We start from the raw sequence: 17,932 nt of genomic DNA on the forward strand, positions 1-17,932 counted from the left end.
TCTTTGTATAGTTGCAACAACTGCCGCCTGTGTTCGCAAAAAGCTATCATGGTAGAATTGTTTGTAAGAACAAATGTCAACCAATCCTTATGCTGGCCATATTATTAGCGAAGGCGGCCAGCCAATGACAAAGAACACTTATACAAACGAAAAATTTTGTGAATTTTCCCGCTGATTTCATTCTTTCTTTTCTTCTTCTTTTTTTATATGCGAGCTTACACGCACAGCATAGACAACCCCCCACTGCACGCTCATGTTGTTATGTACGACTTACACTTTAATGGGCGTTAGTTGACATACGCTGTCTTGTGCATGTTTCACACACCACCCGCGCCTGAGCAGCCGGCGTCATCGCTCATTACAATCATAGCTCAGCCAATTGTGCGTTGCCGGCGAAACTAAATTTGTCTAAACTGTATAAGCCCCTTGACCCGAGTTTACAAGTTGAAGGCGCCGGATTATCAACAATGCCTTCCTCGGCTTCCAGCTGCCACGCGAGTCCGCGGAAGCAGCAGCCTTCGCTGGTGCAGCGGCGACCACCCACCTCATGCTTGGCATGCCTGGGTCTGCTAAGCCAGCCGGGCTTTGCGGGCGCGCACAATTGTGCGCTCGCAAATCGTTTAGGACCGGTCACGCGTCGTTCGTCTCTCTGCAAGCCCTTTACCGGGAGCTGGCTAATTCATCATGATCACCCAAAGGCATTTCACGAAAGGTTTGCGCAGTCACCGCGTCGTGGCGCCCCCGATTCAACTCGGGCACACGACACGTCTGCTGGCTTTCCCTGAGGCGTGGATAAACGAGATGTCAGGCGTTGCAAATCGTCGACGAGGAGAAGGCAAGGTCTTTGCCCGCCGTGGAGTCAAGTATGGAGATAAGTGAGCTTTCTCATGGCATCCGCGAGTTGTGGGAAGATGTCGAAAGACGGCGCGTGCAACAACTGAAAGGTCACCGCCGACACTGCGTGTTTGCTACAAGGCGGCGTGGGAATGTGCCCGGCAAGCCGTGCAGGGTGAAGTAAGCGTATAGAACGCATTTCTTCAAGTCGCAGGAGGCATAAGCTCTCGAAGCAGTGCTCGAGAGCTGAAAACCAAAGAGTTGAATTAGTCCCGCGTCTCTGGAGCCGATCGAGTGGTCAGCGTGCAGCGGTGTCAAAGCGCCTATACTGGGAACAAATGGCTGTTTGTGTGTGGAGTTCAGTAGCTCAGTTGTGCTGCACCACAACAGCTCCCTTGTCCGGGAAGGACCGTTGGCCCGAACCAAAGCCCTCCGCCCAGTCAGCCCGGGTAGAGGGGCGGTGCCGGGGTCACTGTATTGGATGATGTGTTCATGAGTACATGTAAGCTCTGGAAAGCAACCGCCGGACCATATATATATATGTATATATATATATCCCTTTCTCTATATTTCGATCTCTTTCACGCCAACTTGAGTATGACACTGGGTATGGGCCGCTCTTCAACCACTAAAAAGATCATTAAAAATTTATCCGGTGCGGGGCTGAATCGCACCCGCGTGATATATGTTCAGATAATTATGTCTGAAAATATATACACACACGTCATGCGCTGACTTCTTGGCGGCGGCGCTAGGTGGCGCAACGTGTACAGAAACAAATGCATTGAGAGATACCTGGCTCCGTATTAACTTCGTACATGACGCGTCGATCTTTGCGATAGTATAATCGGTAGATTGCTTCCATGGTAAACGCATTAAGGTGAACATTGATCGCATGAGATGCGACCCGCCGGAATTTTTTCTTTCAATCTTTGAAATGCCGCCATAGCTGCGTGGCGACACGTTCCACGAATAGAGGCTTACCTGTGGGTTTTTATGCGTTACTAATGTATCTACCCAGACACGAGATACACCATTTGGATCACTGCGTTAAGACATATGCGCATGCACTGGTTTTGCGGTGTCGTCTTGTGTTTGGCTTGACCGAACCACGTATAGAGAACAAGTAATGGTTGAGTAAATGTTATGATGACTACGATGATGTCTAAACTTTATGGATTATTACCTGGTCCTGTAATCAGAGAAAATCTCCTAAGCTAATATTGTTCGTCAAATAAAAATTGCAGCCAATCTTGACGCTGGACGTACCATTAGCGAAGGCAAATGCCAAAGAGCACTTACGAGCTTAAAACTTCGTAATTTCGCCATTTGATTAGAGAGAAGGAAACAATGGGAAGAATATAAGTTAGTTGATACGTTCTATTGAGAACCATGCAGGCGTACCTCTGGAACAAAGTTTCACAAGCCTAGAACAGTACTGGCTGGGATAACATAAGTCTATTCCAATATGTTTTTATCCCAAATCCGCCGTTAGCCCTTCGTGATAGGTCAAAAATGATGGGTTGCCCCCACCGATGCATATGGGCATGATCGGAGCCATTTTGATTTATCACGAAGGGCTAATGGAGGGTTTGGAATAAAAAAGAAAACAGGATGCAATAGTTTGGGTTATCCCGGCCATGGCTGTTAGTCACAGGGAGCCCGCCTTTTGTGTTTGTACCACTACCGAAGCCTAGCGAACCTCGGGCCCTCGTACAGCAAGAAGTGTTTAAATGTCCGGGTGGGTGTTTGGCTACAGCAGGACGGAGAAAAGCCTCTTTAATAAAAAAATGGATACGCTTGCTTGTCGTCGTGCCTGGCATGCCTCTCGACATGAATCAATTAACAAATGAAACGTACATGCACAGTGCACGCCACATTTACACGTCATGCACCCTCGGCCCATGCAAAACTAATCGGACTATTTCATAGGTACCATGCAGTGTCACGAAGGAACGTTGAAAGTGCGTTCGTAGCGCGGGATGAGCACGCTTTAAGTCCTGCATGCATCCATTGTTAACTACACCGCGAGCTCTTCCAACTTGTCCAGCAGTGAGTACACAACGCGAACCATTACGCGTGCGAAGAGGTGAAAGAAAGAAAGAAAGAAAGAAAGAAAGAAAGAAAGAACAATAGAAATACAGAGAAAGAACTTGCAATAAAGAGACACTCGGCCACGCTTCACGTGGTAAAGCGTGCTCGGCAAGCGAAGGGAGGCTGAACGCACTTCCTCAGCGCCACCCATGTCGCCGCCCCCGAACGTATAGGGTGGCGGGCACCCAAGAGAGGTGACGCTCCTCGTCTCTCGGAATACCTGTCGACGGGGAGCTGTTCGAGACGACCGCTTGCCGTGGAACATCGTTACTGTGCATCACAGCGGACTGAGAGGAGGCCACAACGGAGTGGCCACAGTGCGAAGGGGCACCCGAAGTCCAGTGTTCGGCGAAGCCTCGGCTGGCGGAGACTTTGGACGTGGTTAAACGTAGTCCAGAAATACATCGGTCACGTAATGTTAATGCAAATTGTCTCTTTGTGAACAATTAACGGCGTTAGATGAGAGCCAAACGTTTCTGACTGTGGTAGGCTCTGCTCTTCAAGTTCTACACTTTCCCTGCTGCGAACTCTTTTCTCTGACCACTGGTCAACTGCGAATTATTTATGTATCCGCGCCTCGTCTTTTTCCGCTTCCGTCTCATATGCATTAATGTACTAGGCGGATAATTTGCATACAGCGTGCATAAGACACACGTACGTTCGATCCAAGCTATCCCTTAGTAAAGGGAGATATCATAACCTGCATGGTAAGTACGATGAAAGGCTTTACTACTGGGATCTTTTTCTTCCTAAATTAGGCTTCAGTAGCGAGAAGCATGAGTGTTCTCTCTTACCGGCAGTTTTTGTCATGTAGACCAGTCATAAACACTCTTTTCAATAAATCTTGTCGCTTGGCTTATTGGTTCACAATACTGTTCATAAGTTGGTTCATAAAGTCCATGTATAGTTGGTTTATAAGGGAGAGATACAGGCTGTCTCTCCCTTATTGTCTTTGTCTGTTTTGAGCAGCTTCTTTTATTGAGCAAACATTCTTTTGGTGGTGTCTTAATACACGTACCTGGCCAATTGGTTTCGTATTTGAAGTTAGATAGGAACTTAAGTAGTTCGCTGGCCGGGGGGAGGGGGGGGGGGAGGTAGTATTCCTGGCATGCTATAAAATGCAAGGTATTGTTTTTGCTTCGATGGTTACCCGCCGTGGTTGCTTAGCGACTCTGGTATTAGGCTGCTAAGCACGAGGTCGCGAGATCGAATCCTGACCTCGACGGCCGCACTTAGTTGGCGGTGAAATGCGAAAACACTCATGGTACTTTAATTTAGGGGCACGCTGAAGAACCCCAGGTGGTCCAAATTACTCCGGAGCCCTCACTACGGCGTGCCTCATAATCTGGTCGCGGTTTTCGCAAGTAAAACCCCGTAATTTAATTTAATTTAATTAATTTTTATATTGCTTCGATAGTCCACCCTTCGGCCACTATTATTATCAAGGTGCATTACTCTCAGCTCTTAAACAGGCGTATTATGTTTCTATTTCTCAAGGAATCCGTTCTCTGGAAGGTAATTTGAGTACATAAAAATTATTGCCGCCAACGCACCACGAGTCTTCTGTCCGGACATATCGATACTGTATAACGTCAATGTGCAATGGTCTTGCTAAGCGGGAGAAAGAAAGCCGCACTGTACTAAGTCAGATACAGAGCAGCCGTAACGCCATCTGGACGTGTTCCAGCCCCCGCTGTCTGAACGTAGGACACAAAATTTCTTCTAATGAAACCCAAGCAAATATGCTTGCATTCGCGGCTGCCAGAGTTACTTTAATGAAAGTCGAAGGGGCTGGCAGTAGAGGCTTCTACTTCAAGTAGAACGACAGAACGACGTTGTTGATATAAAACGAGGTATGACAAAAAAAATTAAATAAAGATGGGCTAAATGAATGTCAAGAATCGAGCAAGGACTTCGTTACCAGGAGCCAAAGATTGACCAAGAGTATCGCGCAACTATAGGTTTGCAAAACCTTTTTTTTTTTTTTTCTCATTGCACTCATTCCCTAAGCCTTGGTGCCGGTTTACTCTTTCATGAGAATGTTCCACCCAAGGACGTTTTAAGGTCTTAGGACACCTCTTACCGCCAACGTCGTGAAAGTGAGAAAAGCGTAAACCGGCCGCTCCGTGACAGCACATGGCTCTTCCTTCGATGCGCGCGCAAGGGGTGTCCCTTCGTCGCCGTGGCGCGGATCTCCCGCGGAGTTGACGTCTTTTCTCCGGTCACGAGTCAGAAGTGGGCAGCCACGGCTTCTTTCTGTTTTCTTTTTTTTGCCGACGCATGCTCGTAACGAAACAAGAAAGAAAGAATGAAATTAACTGTTTTCGCGTCACAGGAAAAAAAAAAGGTACCAGCACGCGACCACCCACTCATCTTGCCAGACGCTCCGCCACGCGAGTGCGCGTTCACTCCCGTGGCTGTGCATGCATGGCGCACACACCGGTGTACGAGAGCTTAGCGGGATGCCGCCAAGAGCGTGCCACCGGCAATGGCCGTTTCCAGTTAGCGAAGTCTATGGAGAAGCGCGGGCCGCCGCACGTGCGTTCACGCTGTGGTGGACGTCGACCGGGGCCGACTCGAAGAAAAGAGATCTCGCTCCTAAGTAGTCGCGAGCGTTGCCCTGCTTGCATTCCTGCTGAGATGCCCGTGGTGAGGGCATCATTGTACACACCGTGTCCAAGCGTTTTCTTTTTTTTTTCTTTTTTTCGAGGGGAAGTTACCGTTCTTCAGCAATGCGAGAACTGTTTCTTGGCTTTAGGTATACACCCGGCTATTGTATGTATGCATATATATATGTTTTTTTTTCTCTTTGAGTCGATGCATGGTCACGCGATGATGGATCGAAGAGAACCCTTTGTGTAGAATTACTTGTGAAGTGCTGTCCCATGCAGCTTCCCGTTACATCGATGTAAAGTACGGCGCATTCGCTCGCCGCTGTGGTGGTGAATTACAAGAAGGAATATGAGGCATAAAAAAAGAAACCTGTATTCGTGTACGAATCCATCATAATACCATCGCAGTTGGGAAGCGTCCATCACTTGGAGCATACTTTCAACATATTTCGGGCGTGGCGCCGTGCGGCGTGGTTGCGTGCAGGTTTGTGATGCACTGTAGGCATACCTGCCAACAGTCACGAATTTAACAGCAAAGCTGTTATCCTCTCGGTGGTCGGCATTTTTCGTGTCCGTCCATGAACAAAAATTATCATAGTCAGGAATGGCTCATACCCCTCGTAATGCAGAGGCTATAAGCACTCAGCAAAGTGAAGCGCACAGTGCATACATTCATTGGAATCATGCTTACAACGTACAGAACAGCGTGCGTTTCAATAAATAACAAGCTCAAAACAAGCATCCGAAGCATCAATAAAGCATTGCATGCCCCCTTCAGCAGTTGTAGTGGTGGTTTTGCAACAGCTTCACAGGACATCCACTTTCGCAGGGCCCGGATGGCGAGTCAATTTATTCGTAAAATTTACGACTTTCGGCGCGTTTTACGATCTTACGGATACCCCTGCGTCAAGCTTTCCGAAAAAAAAACAATCAGTTTGCAAAAATGTATCGCACGTCGGTCTCCGTGCCTTCCATTGCAAGTTTTCATGGTAAAAGGATGCAAAAGGGAAACTTAAAACAGGCGAAACTAGAAACAAATAAGGCGCTGAAAAAGTCACTGTGATCTAGAAACAAGTTTGTTTCTTGTCAATATTTGCCGTTCCAATTTTGCTCCTGCTGGGTGTGCTGTCTAAAGTTAAATCCTTGTTACTCAAATGCGTATATGTATCCCTGAAAAGACGTGCGCTCAGGACAAGCTTCAAAAAAAAAAAGAAGAAAACCATTCCCCCACATCCGGCTCCCGAGGGACATTACGAATTGTAGAGTGCACAGGTTGGCAGGTATGCTGTAAGGCACACTTTCGCACTATAACACCAATTCTGTGCCATAAGTGAATAGCGAATGCATAAGACCTCGCGTATAATTTTTTCCCTTGCGGCTCAAGAGAGAGAGGTTCAGGGGGCGAATTCACAAAGCTTTTAGTTCGTATGATCTGCCTACCGTTGACCGGCCACCTTAGGTAATACTATACCCGTCCACATGATTGACTGGGCTCTGCTCTTACGAACAGTTCTAGCGTATATATAATAACTTTTACTGTGAAGCTCGTTATATTGTTTCACTCTGGATCTGAGTCCATCCAGTTCCAGAGTGAAACAACGGGGTTTATCCCACAACTCTTTTCTATCGTAAGCACTTTTTTTTTTTTTGCCGTTGGCCAGCCGCCTTCGTTAATATTATGTCAACATAAAGATTGGCTGAAATTTCCTCTTGTCAACGCTTCTAGCGCAAGAACGTTTTGTAAGTGCGGGCTTCCCCAGTAATTAGAACTGGGCCGCTATCTTGTACACGTTCGAAAAACCGACGTTCGATTTCGCCTCACGCGATTGGACTAGATTGGCCTAGGCCGCGATATCGGCACAGCCTGGACAATCGCGCGAGGCGAAATCGAACGTCGGCTTTTCGAACGTGTACAAGACAGCGTCCCTGGTTCTTCTTGGTGCATTTAAACAAAACTCAGTCCAGCAGCGAGCGCAAATAAATCGATTCTAAAAAATCCGAAAAAAATATTACTTCTGTTTGGATGAAAGAAATAATTTCAATGCACTTCGTGATTCGACGGCATGTCTAGTGCTCGCTAAGGATGATGCAACGCTTCATTCAGTCTGCCTATCATAATGCACTGCGGAGTATGATCGCTGTATACGCTAACCTGTGTGGCATGCAGCTACAACTGCGGAATTTATTTAGTGATAACGATGGGCCAACGTGGAACAACACACACACACATGGGGCAGCACTCTCTATCTATCTATCTATCTATCTATCTATCTATCTATCTATCTATCTATCTATCTATCTATCTATCTATCTATCTATCTATCTATCTATCTATCTATCTATCTATCTATCTATCTATCTATCTATCTATCTATCTCGTGCGCGAGCGGGCTTGTGTGTTCTTGTAACAATGACGCCATGCTCAGCATCGGCATCCCGTGGTGCAAGAAACGCAACCTGTGTGTGAACGGAATTACCGAACAAACACCTTTAATGCACGCCGTCAACAGCAAGGTCGCGTGGAGAAAGCTTGCGTCGCTCAAGGCTCATTTAACACGGTCACTGGCTGTCCGATACGGTGCCCAGGATGCAGAGCCAAGGCGCAGCAGGTGCTCAGCTGCGTCGCGGGGCCAGAATCAATGGCCCGTGCGGTTCGGAGCACAAGGCGTGAGGCGTCGGTGCACGGAGTGACGACAGCCCCTATAGGCTGTGAATGCCCCGGTCGCGCTTGTACGGTGTTGAAATCGCGTACTCGGCCTTCGTCAGCTGTTGACCGTCGAAAAGCGCCGAGTCGCGCGCCGGCACAATTGAAGAAAACAGCGCGGCCTCTCCTTGCGGTGGGCTGGGCAGCATGCGCGCACGCCCCAAACCGCGAACGGGGCGGGCGCGAGCCGACGAGGAAGCGTGCGGCATAGAAGCCTGCACGGTGATATAACTGCGGCAAGCGGGGCCGAGCACCCTTTTCACCCGCGACGTGCAGGGAACGGTCCCATATACGACCGCCAGCAGGCTTTCCTTTGTCCGCATAAAGGCGTAAGGGCTGACCGCGATGGTGCCTACAGCAGGCACAATGGTCGCACTCCTGGTCGTAACGCTTGCGTGAGCGACGCCGCGCGGACAGCTGCCACAGTTATAGTGGTGCCGCGATTGAGACGCGTGGTCGGCTTACGAGCACGTAACTATACACAGACCCGATGGCGCCGCAGACTGGTGTACCGTTGCTTCAACGGGGCCGGCTAATATCCGTATAGGGAGAGGCATTCATCGCGGCATTCTTCGGAGTTCAACAGCTTTCGCGCCCCCGTACACAGACGCGCGACGCCGTAATCCCTGCGATTCGTTTTTAGATTTTCTTTCTTTCTCCATTTCTATCTGCGTTTCTTCTTGCATTCTTAAAGAAGAAATCGAGAGTGTGCTGAATGCAAACAACGACATTAGTACGCCTTAGCTACTGGTTGAAAACGCCTTAGGCTGGTTTGAAAACGAGACGCTTGTTTTGTTTGCTTTCCTCTATACTACAGACAGAGAGAAGGTTTTTCCGTCACACGAGTGTTCGGGTGCCTTTTACATTGCCGCGCGCGCTCTCCGGCGCTCCCGGTCGGCTCGCTTCTCGCGTTAGTGAAAGACCTTCTCCTTTCCTCCGACATACGTCTGGCTTCTCCCTGCATGTCTTCGGGAGCGCAACCCCCTGCTTACTCCTCACCGCGCACCAGACACTGCATTCTTATCGGCTCCTCTCTTCGGGTATCTTGCGTTGTGTGAACGGTTTGCGCAACAGGAGCCGCAGCTGGAGAAGCCAGTCGTGTGCCTCGCGTGTGGCTATACCTCCTTCCACCTGCCTGCTTCTGTGGAACCGGGGCGACTCCGGAGAAAGCTACTTCGGCGCATGATCAGCGCCACAAGGAAAGCGATAGGGACAGTGGGCGACAGAAGTGAGCAGCGCCCCAGATTTTGTTTTTCTCAATCTTGTTTTCAAAAGCTTGCCCGAGAGGGAGAGAATGCGGGAAGTGGAAAAGCTGAACATTGGGGCGGCCGCAGCGCCGTCCTGCTGTTATTATCGTTTCCAGACTTTATTTACCGTTTTCGTTCTTTCAGTGCACGAATTGAGCAGTGAGTTGCAAAGAAAAGCCGTCGACTGCGGCTTATTACAGTACATATATAATAGCCCTAATTTTCTCGTTTTCCTTGCTGCCTAACTTTTCGATTTCGTTATTTTTCGATTGGTTCGAGTCATTGCATCAGTCTCTTAAGTTGTGTGTAACCGATTTTTGACCGGGGTAGTTGGAGCAGTATGGGAGAGGCCTTTGCCCTGCAGTGGGCATAACCAGGCTGATGATGATGATTTTTGACGTATGCTGCCAAATATCAGTAAGTTGATCGCTTTGGGAGCTGCAATAAATAAATAAAAATCTAACCTAGCTGCAATCGAAATTTGAATATTGAATGAGCACACCTGCATAATTTAACGTCAGGCGCATAAAGTAGCAATGTATTATACAAGCTTTCTTGCTGACGGACAAAGAAGCGGGACCAATACTTAACAGGAACAAGGAAGCACTGCCGACAAAGGAGGAAAGCAGACACTAAGACACATATTATAAAGATGGCCTACGAACTACTTGGGACCTATAGCTATCACCACGTTAGACTTGATTACGCCGACTACCATCCGCGAGAAAAGAGGAAAGCGACATCGTTTTTCCACTTCCTAAAATAACGGGCACACACGAGAAAAAACAGGAGGAGGAGACAAAGGGGAGGAAAGACAGGGGGGTTAGCCAGTGTAAGTACCGGCTGGCTACCCTGTGCTTGAGAAAAGGGTAAAGGGAATAAAAGGAGAAAGACGAAGAAGAGGGGAAAAAATGGAAACCAGAAAATTCACACAGCCTTCTCAACAACGGTATATATGATCTACGAAAGACGCGTCACAGCTTCCGACTGGCGTTTTCCCTCGGCCGTCTCTCCCGGCATTACTACAACCGTCGCATATCGGGGTAGCCCTTGCAAGCCCTTCCCCCAAACGCGGCTGCATTTACGACTTTCGTCGAACGCTTTGAAGTCGACCGTGATGGCAAAGAGGGCTCGAAGAATTCGCTGATACACCGAAAGAGGGAGGGAAGGAGGGAGGAGGGAGGGGGGGGGCGGGGCGTGCGCGAAGTAATTGGAGCCGGTTGTTGGCGCGCACTGCAGGACACTCCGGCACACGGCTTCGGCCATTGTTCAGCCGCCCCCTGTTGACGCAACCGTTTCACGGACGCCTTCGTTTCCTTTCGCTTTGCTGAAAGAGACCTCTTGCGAGTCCGTGAATTGCTGGCCCGGTTGCGTAAGCTTCTCGAACTAAAAAAAAAAGAAGTACTGTACCGAAGAAATCTTACAAAAGGACAAACTAAGGCACCCGCTGTCCATCTTCTTTGCCTACGGTGCGCGCTTTTGACACCTCATGCAGCACACCTTCGCTTTCACTGCATGCCGTATGTGCATTTCACTGCATGCGCCGGCAAGCTCCTCGGGTAGTCCATGGCGTTCCTTTTCTGCGGAGCGACCTGCTTTCTTCGTTGGAGAAAGGCAGACCTGAATATGGCGTTAGGAGGTGCTTTGTGGTGCCCTTTGGCGAACGTATTCAAGGAAGATATATAGAATGATCGCTGCTGTGTCGGGCTTCACAGATTGAGTTGAACTTTCACTGCATGCTGTCGTGATCATCGATAGAAAAATCAATTTCATTATACGGTTACGTACTGTTACTGCCGAAGTCGTCAGCAGCTAAAGTAACTATCAGCGTTTCATATACATTCTTAGTTGTTATACTGTTTCGAACATACCCGCCATGGTGGCTGGCGTGGCGCTGCTAAGCACTTCGCGGGACCAAATACCGGCCGGAGGCGGCCGCATTTCGATGAGGGCGAAATGCAAAAAAAAAAAAAAAAAAAAAAAACGCCCTGCGTATACCGCGCATTGGGTTCACGTTAAAGAACCCCAGGAGGTCAAAACTGATCCGGAGTCCCCCACTACAGGGCTTGTCTAATAAATAATCAGATCGTGTTTCTGGCACGTAAAACCCCTGAACTTATTGTTTTTTTTTTTTAATAACACACATCTTGACAATTACTTAAATTGCGGTATCTAACGCCACAAAGATGCACAGTGCCTTGTGGGAGGGCGCCGTAGTGCTGAGGCTCCGGATTCATTCTGGACACGTTTGGTTCTTTGTAACGTGCAGCCCAAATACGGTGCACGGCCGTCTTTTGCATTCCTCCTCCCACCGGAATGCTTCAGCCGTGGGCGGGAATCGAACTGTCGACCTCGTGAGCTGCAGCATAACGCCAAAACGTGAGCACCGCGACGCGTATCTTTATTTTATACCGATGTGACGTCTATGCAAGAGTAACCGAAACATCCTTTTCAAGTGTTCCTGTGGGCATAAGTACGCATTTTAAGAAGCAGTAAATGACAAAGATGAAGGCGCCTATATACGGAGGTGGCGATCAAATCCTCCAGCGTATTACTGTGAATTATGAAATTTTCGAATTTGAGTACGAATGGCTCCGTTGTGTCCTACGCCACAAAAATAAACGCAGGTATGCAGTTCATTGATCTCGCTGAGCCCCGTTACTTCCTTGAATAGATAAGCATTAATTGCATACATACGTACTCAGCGTCCGTGTTGTTATAGTATACGCGTATAAGAAGCACCTAACCGCCCCCCCCCCCCGCCCCCCCGGGACCTGTTAGCTGTTGCCCGTCCATATAATACATACTGCAGCGTAATGTTAATGAGGCCGGTAAGCTCTTCTCTTGTTTGTGCTTGTGTGAGCTCGCTATACGTATACTTAATGACATAGAGGAAGTGGCTGGCCATTTTGACACCATTCAACTGCGGTATTAGGCGCATTATGCGTAGACACACATCGTCGGTATAATATATATATTATCTGATATTTCTCACTTTCCAATGTTCTATTCTACGGGTAGGGTTATTTATATCAAGAACTCAAAAAAAAGAAAAGAAAAAGACGTAAGCGCAGCTAAGTCTTAGACAAAGCGTGTTCGAAACATCGGGCTTAACTACACCCCGCCTTCTCGTCCATCTATACCACGGAGGCGTGGCGCGGGCCACCCATTGGCACCAGAAGGTAAACAGACCGGAAACACGGCGTCGACGGGCGATGGAGGATGGGACGCCTCGTGTAAAACAGCTACAGAAGCGGCGGTGGCTCGGCAGGGGGGGAGGCAGCGCTCTTCTTAAAGGCTCCTCTCTGCCTAAAAGGTGCTGGTCCCGGTCGCCGCTGCTTGACGCACGATCGCCGTCGACAGCCATCCATCTCGTGAGCGCTTGCTCCGTGACTACTTAGCCACATGGTCGCCGATGCGCGGCTATCTTTATGCCGCCGCCGGCGTGGCTTGCGCGCCCCCCTTTATGGCTTCCGGGGCCGGAACCGCGGTCGGCCGCCGGTAGCGGGACTGCGACTGGAAGTTACAGCTACCGCCCGCGTGTACGCTTATACCACCGCACTGGTGCGGGACCCTGCGCAAGCCTCTGTCGACTCGGGGGGGAAAAAGTGTGTCGCGACAGCACGCACCACTTCCGGACCGCCGCGCCGCCTGGCGTCGCGCCACTGGACTCTGGTTTCCGCGCCACGCGCCCGATAAGCCGCACCGCGGTGTCACATCTCGGGCACACTACTGTGTTATACGCGCGCATGGAGCGGCCGTCACTCGGCCTTTGGGGAATCTACGACGTCAACAACAGCTTCGAGGGCTGTGTTTTGGGCGTGAGATGGACGTTCTTTAAGTGTTCAGCATCGCGGTGGGCTTTTATCGCTTTTTAGCCCGTGCCATTGTGTTTCAGTCGCTGTATTTTTTCCATCAAACAACGTTGTTTTGAATTCAGGCGAGAAGTGCGACACTTGACTCCCAAGCGCCCTTGAAGTTCTTCAGGAACAGCTATAGTAAACGTCGGGACATTGCGGCTTTTGTCTGAGATTTCCAAGCGTTCTAATCAAAAGAAGAGCAGAGAAACATGGAGGAAGAAGTCAGTTTGAGTGATTTAAAATTTTAACTGCTTTGAAGTTCTTTTTTTTTCAAGAAAACAACTGCTTCGCGAACGCCATTGACAAACAAACCATTAAAAAAACCAGGTTTCTTGCTTTCTTTCTTCCTGTGCGTTTTAAATTCTTGCCGGGAGTCTTCGTTACCGTCGATAAGAATGAAACTTCGACAAACCACACCGGACAACAGAGAAGACTAGCTGAAAGGAACTAAAGTTAAAGGAGTGATTAGTCATCACCTAAAGGGAGATTAAGTAGCAACAAAAAACAAGTTTAAACTGGTAAAACATTCTTTCAAAACTATATTTTCATTCGTTCCATTCATTAATTCGTAAAAAGAACAGGTATAAATAGAAGAAATAAAAAGCCAAGCTTTCCTTTCTTTTTCTTTTATTCCTCGCCCGAGCCTCAGCACCGGTGTGTCAGCGTGACGTCACAGATCAAAGTGTTTACGTACTTGGAGAGCGCTGGAGCAAAAACAAGAAAAAAAGAGAGAAAAAATGTGACACATGCTATGTTGAGCCTTTGGTACCTTTTCAATGCATGTTTAGTCTTCCTTCACCGATAAACAATTAAATATAGGTGAACTTTCAAAGCTATCGCGGTCAAAGTCTAATGTTGGATATTTCTGTGTGCTGAAGGCTGCCAGCATCAGTAGATAGTTTTCAACCACGGTTTTTATCATCGCACGTCTAGTTAGAGCTCGTTAACGTGCTCTATAAAACGGTAGGGCTGTTACCCATCGGACAAGCAAACACCCTTAAGGGTGCAAAATATTTTAGAGCCTTAGAGATGCAAGTCAGACATTTCGAGAGACGTTTGCAAAACAGCGCCATTTCTCGACTTGTTCCAATCCCTGACCGTCCATGAAAATAAAAAAGATAAGAAGAAACGAGTACCTAACGAAGGTAATTCTTGCGCATACGAAAGGGTGTTAAATCGTGGCGTTGTATTGTGTCTTAGCCTGAGGAAAAAAGATGCGAAGTTAGCAAGATCTACTTTATAGTGCCCGTTAATTATTTAATTACCCGACATAGGAATTTCAGACAATTTGTTCCTTCAGATCATTGCACACGAGTGAAATCGCTGACACTGCCCCTCCGGTGTGCACATCGCGCCCACACTTGCGGCTGGCACCAAAGTGTCGCCGGAGGAGGGTCGCGCGGCCCCATCGGACGCGTAGTGGATGTTCTGACGCCTCTCTATGGATGTATCCTATATATACCTGACAGAGGATGCGCGCAGCCTACACACTGCCACCGTGGGAACGCCGCTTGCCTTTATGATTTCTCCCGAGCCGTTCTCTGCCCGGCTGATACGTTCGCGGATGCCTTTTTGCGTGGAAATTTTGTGGACCGCGGGGCGGAAGCTGTCCTCCGAGCCCAGCGCCGAAAGCTCACTGATAGAACGCTATGAGTTGTCTTTGAGTGCCAATAAAAATATCTCCGAGATCTCAGGCGATACTCACCCCGAGTATATTCGCTTAAACTCGCTTTAAGCACTCGAGACGTGAGGAAGCGGGGCGAGTGCTTCCGAGTCGCAGTTCGCACCAGCATGCGCCCTTAGAGGACGGAAGCATGGTGGGAAGATAGCAGACTTCACGGATGTGTCAGGAGTTAGCTGGCGGGCTGGAAAATGCACAAAGCCTTTTATCGGACTGCTCAGTGGCTCGGAAGTGCTCGCGCCCACAAGTTCTGGAGCTTGTTGAGATTCCACTTCACCACGAGGGCAGGGAAGAATGGAGGAGTAATTTTATGTGTATAAGAGAAAATGAACTTCGCAGCAGTGGACAGAGATTACTTACACAAGAAAGGAAGAAAGAAAGAAAGAAGGAAAGAAAGACGCTATTGGACGCATGCAATGGTGCTTAACTATCGCTAGTCTGTATACCTGCGAGATCTTATCACTGTGTATTTTTATCAACTGCAATGCCTTGTGGCGCTATGGGCATGCAATAAATAAATAAATAAATAAATAAATAAATAAATAAATAAATAAATAAATAAATAAATCGAGATGAACAAAGTGATAAAAGAAAACGATTTTAAAAAAAAAGATAACAATGATTTCTTTTTCTTGAGCTTTGCGGAGTACTTTAGTGCGAACTCAGAAGACATAGCATGCGTGCCCCTCTTTTTTTTTTTTCTAATTAAAGCAACGAAAAGCCACGGTGTCGAAGCATAAAACATATACGTTACAAATCTAGTTGTGATCAACTTTGCTTTCTTATTTGCCTATTGTACATGCTATTATGGCTCGAAGATAATGTTTATTTTCACCTTTCCTGGTATATTACACTGATTTAAATGAATAAGAAAAACATTAATTGAAATGCAAGTTCCTTTTCTTAAGAATCGAACCTTCGCGTTTTCTCGAACCTTAAGCAGATGCTAATATATATATATATATATATTTGTGAACGAGAACAAAGGGGGTTAACCGAGGGGCCTGATTTTTATGATTCGCATCAAAAGAACCCAACAAAGACACCAAGAGCTACATAGGGGAAATTACTTGTACTTACTGATTAAATTAAAGGAATGGTAAATTAATGGCAACGAAAGCCGATGAAAAAACTTGCCGCAGGTGGGAAACAATTCCACGTCTTCGCATTACGCGTGCGATGCCGTTACGAATTGAGCTACGGAGGCGCCGTTTTCCCATCCACTTTCTTGGGTATTTATGTTTTATCACTAGAGTGTTAGGCAGCGCCACCACTATATATATATATATATATATATATATATATATATATATATATATATATATATATATAGAGAGAGAGAGAGAGAGAGAGAGAGAGAGAGAGAGAACGTACGCGTAAATCTGCGGGGCTGACATACACTGTTAAGAGACCAAGAGACCGGGATGAAATTATTCACTAGCGCGTGCATCGTGTATATATATCCCTCATAATGCTTAGTTTCCTACTCTCTCTCCCCCTCCCTCTTTTTTCTTTTCTTTTTGCCTCTATGACAGGCTCCGTGATCCATCACCTCGTGCACCTGAGCCCGAGGGGCGTTATTCAGAGGCTCTTTTGAATGAAACGCATATGACAAGTGAAAATGCCCGAATTAGAGGGACCCAGTTTATGCCAATGAAGCAGCGATCAAGCTCTTCCTTTTCATTTAGTTTTAAATTTTTTATATCGCTTAAAGGGACGAAGGACTCATTTCCGTATGAGCGAGAAGAATAATGGGGATTCGAGGGGTTCGACTTCTTGTTATAGGTGCAAGAAGTTGACAGACAGTGAAGCCAGACAAGGCGTAAGAAATTTTAATTGTAACGTTTTATTGAAATGTAGAAATAGGAGGGAAAAGGGAAATGAAAGGGGAAGTGGAAGAGAAGACACATTGTTGCAGATGGGAGCTGCAGGTCCAAATCTTACTCCTTACATGTGCAGTGCTTTACCAATTAAGCTGTACGACGGTGGTCTGCACATAAACTACAATTTTCATACGAATCTCTTACCGGTGTACATGTGTTGAAGTGCGTTTGAATTCCGATTCTCGAAAATAAAATCTAAAAGATAGGAAAGATGAAATGTTTAAATCATTTCCTTTGGATTGCTCTTACCACAGAGGCATACACTAGAAAATGACTGTTTGTAGAGGACTAATTATGCAAATTAGAATAGTTAGCTTTTCAATCAAAAGAGCCACGAAACTGGGCTACAATGGAAGACTCGAAGAGCGCCGCCTGAGGAGCTCATATAACCGTTTACAAAATTCCAAAAAGTGTTGACGCTGCTAGTTTTTACCGCGTAACTGATTCCGGACAATTTCCCGCAGAAAAAACGAAACTAAGCAGCCGAAGTGCGCGACTGTCGTGCCCTTAGTGGACGCCCGTGAATGACGTCACTGCTCTCGTGGAAACGTCGAGCAACCATGGCGCGATGAAGTGAGATAATGGTTTAATAAGGACGCTCGCTTGATGCTGTACCCATGGGGTGCTGGTGAGTCTACCGGTGAGGCGCGAGCAATGACGTCACTCGTCGGCATGTACTCCACCTGAGCGACATGTGGACGCCTGCGCAAAACATGTAGATATTTAATTGGAAGCAGTGCTTATATGAATCATGGGTCACGACATCGTGCTTACGAGCGTGTTACCTAAATGTTTCCCCAAGTTTTGTCTTCGTATAGCGGTCTGCCACACTCGCGTGCATCTTTATACACCCAGTACGTGGTCATTAAACTTCCTTATCTGCACGTAATTACGCATTTATCGCGCATATATCAAACGACCACCTTATCAGGTAACTTTGTAAACCGACTTCAATTGTAACAATATTGTTCTTAGCCGTCCTTATTAAATAACGCGCGTAATATTCGACATACATTA

Source organism: Dermacentor andersoni, chromosome 5 (genome assembly GCF_023375885.2).
Source record: "Dermacentor andersoni chromosome 5, qqDerAnde1_hic_scaffold, whole genome shotgun sequence".
In the NCBI taxonomy this organism is placed as follows: domain Eukaryota; kingdom Metazoa; phylum Arthropoda; class Arachnida; order Ixodida; family Ixodidae; genus Dermacentor; species Dermacentor andersoni.